We start from the raw sequence: 5050 nt of genomic DNA, 5'->3' as shown, positions 1-5050 counted from the left end.
CATGCATTGTACAAGTGTGCCTTGAAGCTACTTAGGAGTATAGTGCTCTTACGATGTTGTGCAAGTATGTAAATATGAAAGTATAAGTAAAGACCATGACATGAACATGATGTATCTCCTATGCTCATTTACTATGTCTTATGTTGACTTATGATTATATGATGCTTATGTTGGAGAGTATGCTATGATTTTGTTATTATGTCTTATGCTTATGTCTTATGTTGACTAACCATTTTGAGATGCTCTTATGATCTTGTGCTAGCTATCATACTTGGTACATTTTGTACTAACGGATACTTTGCCTACATTGTAATCAAATGTAGGGTTTTGGAAATTGAATTCCTTTGAAGGCTAGGTTCCTAAGGAGCAAGAAGAAGTTGAAGAATTGGTGAGTCCTCATAGCTTCGAGGACAAACCCATTATTTCCTTTATGTCATTTCTTTATGTTTTAGACTTCGTATGGGCTGCGTCCCAAGTGTTTTATTCAAGAGTTTAATAGATGGTTTGAGACAAAAGTGTAGTAAAGACTTCCGCTTGCTTATGAAAAATGTTTTTATTGAATGGTTTAAAAAAAGTTTTAAATTTTTCATATTTTTCTATTATCTTATGTTATGATTATACTAAAGGCTTGTATGAGACCCCTTCGGGGTCAAGTACGCCATGTTACACCTAGGGTATACCCTTGGGTCGTGACAATTATACATGCATCAAATCCAAGTGTTTCATTATCAGTACATTAATGTTGCATTTTAAGTTAGGATGTCAGAATAGTAAGTTGTCCATTATGTTTCAGTTATGTTGTATTGTACATTTATTCAGTTGGGAGTAGGCTTAACACCGAGTCGGACTAGGGTCAGTCACCCAATTAGTCCCAGAACTACCTGCCCCCATAGGTTTTAAAGTGCTCTCTGTGGGCATTATATTTAGTGATCACGCCAGTCATGCCTCCATACCCTTGGCAAGGTATATTAGGTCCTCTCGATGGGATTTATACATCAGACTCAACATTTAGCTCATGTGGTTTTATGTCAGTTATTAGTACCTCCCATAGTCAGATTGTAGTGCTTCTAACCAAGTTCCAGTTATATTTCAGTATTCAGTTTCATCATGTTAGGTACTTGGTCATTGCATTCAGTTCAGTTCATTTCAGTATTTCTATCATGTTCAGATTATATCATTGCTCAGTATGCTTTGTTCAGTTATGTATATTTTGTTTAGCTTTATCCTCTCCTGCATGCTCAATATCTTTCAAGTACTGACGCATACTCTGCACTACATCTTCTCGTGATGTAGGTTCAGGTCCTCAACATTCAGATCACGTGTATATCGGTTCCCGATTTGCAGTTCAACAGTACAAGTACTGAGTTCTCATTTTTTGAGGACTATAGACGTGTTTGCTTTCATTTTTAGTAATTTTAGTTGCAGTTTTGCTAGAGTTAGCAAGGGGCATCTCCCAGCATATCTAGTCAGTTAGAGGCTTATTTTAGACATAGTTAGATTCTGTTTTATCTTGGAATTTGATCTTTCAGTTGTCATCAAATCTCATAGTTTATATATTCAGATAGTATTGGGTGTTCCCCATTTCAGCTTACATCATATTTTAAGCTTCCGCACAGTATTTCTCGTTTCAATTTATCTAGTATGCTATGACATGCCAGCTCTAGGTTAGCTTGGGGTCACTCATGATCCTAGAAACCGTGTTTCACCCTAGGCGTAGCTTTAGGGCATGAAAAATTTGGTATCAAAACGTTAGGTTCAGGAGTCCTAGGATGTCTGAAAGTTCGCACTAAGTAGAGTACTTTAAAATGTTGTGAAGTGCACAACATCTACTGAGAGGGAGGCTACGAAGCGTTTTAGGAAAACTTCACTTTCTTTGTTATTCTTATCGTGCGTAAGGTATGATCCAACTTCTCTCTTCTAACTAATCATTATGCATTTCAGATCATGCTTCCTCGTAGAGCTTATGCAAGGAATGATAATACCTGCAATGCTAACGCAGCTCCTCGAGTCCCATATCATGTGGTTTCGAATACAGAATTTTGAAACGCCATTCAACTTTTTGTCCAGAGTGTAGCCAACTAGAACAAGCAGCAAGTTCCAGTTCCTGCAAATACTAGTGGTAGATTACTGGCAGTTAGGGTCCGTGATTTCGTTAGTATGAATCCGCCTGAGTTTCTAGGATAGAAAGTTGGTGAGATTCCCTAGAACTATATTGATCAGGTGAAGAATATATTTGGAGTGATGCAAGTGACTGGAAATGATTGGGTAGAATTCGCATCCTACCAGCTCAAGGATGTAGCTCATAGATGGTTGACGCAGTGGAAAGAAAACATGGGTGAGAATGCAGCTCTTGTGACTTGGAGTGTTTTACCGGAGCTTTTCTGCAAAGGTTCTTTTGGAGAAAGTTAAGAGAGGCTAAAGCTCAAGAATTCATGAAATTGAGGAAAAGTTCTATGCCAGTCCAAGATACGGACTTAAGTTCACCCAGATCTCCAGGTATGCTCCGCAAATGGTTGTTGATTTGAGGGTGCAGATGAGTAAGTTCCTATTTGGGGTATCTCACTTAGTGAAGACAGAGTACTGAAATGTTATGTTGTTGGATGATATGAACATCTCTAGGCTCATGACTCATACTCAACAGGTTGAGGGAGATACTCTTAGGGAAAAGGCTAAAGACAACAAGAAGGCTACGACAGGGAACTATTCGTACTCTTAGTAGAAATCGGGTGGTGGAAATTACTCGCAGTTTCAGTAAAAATCTTCAGCCCCAACACCTTCATCAGCTAGTGCTCCATCCAACCAGGTTTCGACAGGATCAGAAAGGAAGGATATTAGGCTCTAAGTCTCAGGGGACTGTCTCCGGTAAGAGAACCTACCCAACTTGTCCAAAATGTGGTAAGAACCATCCGGGCGAATGTCTTGCTAGGAAAGAAGGGTGTTTTGGGTGTGGTCAGTCTGGCCATAGATTGAGAGATTGCCCTTCTTCTAAGCAGGGCAATGAGGTAACAAAAATAGGTCTCGATCCACAGCTTCAGCAGCACCAGCAGGGTGCTTCATCTGGTACATGTGGAGGTCAGCACCAGAACAGGTTGTATGGTCTTCAGGATCACCGGGATTAGGAAGATTCTCCCGACGTGGTCACTAGAACGTTGCAAGTCTTTCACTTAGATGTATATGCTTCGTTAGATCCAAGGGCTACTCTATCCTTTGTATTTCCATCTATAGCAGTAAATTTTGGTGTCAGCTTAGAAACTCTTTCAGAACTCTTCTTAGTCTCTACTCCAGTTGGTGACCCAATTATAGCTAGACGGGTATACATATATTTCCATGTCGCAGTCTCTCAAAAAGTCACCTCAGTAGATCTTGTAGAGTTAGAAATTGTAGACATTGATGTCATTCTAGGGATGGATTGGTTGCATTCCTATTATGCCTCAGTTGATTGTAGAACTAGGATTGTTCGTTTCCAGGTTCCAGACCAGCCAATCTTAGAATGGAAGGGTAGTAGCTCAGTGCCTTTGGGTCGATTCATTTCTTACCTTAAGGCAAGAAAAATGAATCCAAAGTGGTGTCTCTATTATCTATTCAGGTTAAGGGTTCAAGCTCCGAAACCCTAAATCTTGAGTCAGTTCCTGTAGTAAATGAGTTTCGAGAAGTGTTTCGAGAAGATCTTCCCAAAATTCCTCCCGAAAGGGAAATCGACTTCGGAATGGATCTCCTTCCAGATACCCAGCATGTTTGTATTCCTCCTTATAGAATCGCTCCAACTGAGCTTAAGAAACTAAAAGATCAGTTAAAAGACCTTTTAGATAATGGGTTCATCAGACCTAGTATTTTGCCATGGGGTGCGCCAGTGTTATTCGTGAAAAAAAATGATAGTTCTCTCAGGATGTGCCTTGACTATCGGGAGTTGAACAAAGTCACAATCAAGAATAAGTATCTCATCCCCATGATTGATGACTTGTTCAACCAACTTCAGAGTGCTAGTCATTTTCCAAAAATTGCCTCAGATACAATTATCACCAGCTCAGTGTCAAAGATAGTGACATCTAGAAAACAACCTTTAGAACTTGGTATAGTCATTATGAATTAGTAGTTATGTCATTTGGACTAACCAATGGTCCTGCAGCTTTGATGAATGCTATGAACCGGGTGTTCAAGCAATATTTGGACTTGTTCGTTATCATCTTTATTGATGATATCCTCATTTACTCTAGGAATGAGGAAGAACATGTGACTCATTTGAGTGTTGTCCTGCAAACTCTCAAATATTGCCAGTTATTCGCTAAGTTTAGCAAATGTGAGTTTTGGTTACAATCAATTTCTTTTCTTGGTCATATCGTATATAGTGAAGGGATCTGAGTGGATTCTCAGAAAATAGAGGCAGTGCAGCAATAGCCCAGACCCATCTCTCCTACAGATATTAAAAGTTTATTGGGTTTGGCTAGTTATTACAGAAGGTTCGTGGAAGGATTTTCATCCATAGCTTCTCTATTGACTAAGTTGACTTAGAAAAAGGTTAAGTTTCAGTGGTCAGATGAGTGTGAGAAGATTTTCTTCAAACTAAAAATTAGGTTGACTATAGCTCCAATTTTTTACTCTACCAGAGGGTTCAGACGGTTATGTTATATATGGTGATGCATCTAGAGTCGGCCTAGGTTGTGTGTTGATTCAACGAGGTAAGGTTATAGCTTATGCTTCTAGACAACTTAAGGTGCATGAGAAGAACTACACGACACATGGTTTTCACGTAAATGTGTTCACAGACCATAAAAGCCTTCAATACGTGTTCACCCAGAAAGAGTTGAATCTTCACCAGAGGAGATGGCTTGAATTCCTCAAGGACTATGACATGAATGTGCTTTACCATCCTGGTAAGGCCAATGTAGTAGGAGATGCTCTTAGTAGATTATATATGGGTAGTCTAGCACATATTGAGGAAGAAAGGAGGGAATTATTGAAAGATGTTCACCGGCATGATCATTTAGGAGTTTGCCTTATGAACATATCAGATGATAGTCTGACAGTTCAGAATGGGTCAAAATCTTCATTG

The sequence above is a fragment of the Solanum stenotomum genome, chromosome 4 (genome assembly GCF_019186545.1).
Source record: "Solanum stenotomum isolate F172 chromosome 4, ASM1918654v1, whole genome shotgun sequence".
NCBI classification, from domain to species: domain Eukaryota; kingdom Viridiplantae; phylum Streptophyta; class Magnoliopsida; order Solanales; family Solanaceae; genus Solanum; species Solanum stenotomum.
Note: the sequence above shows the minus strand (reverse complement) of the source record.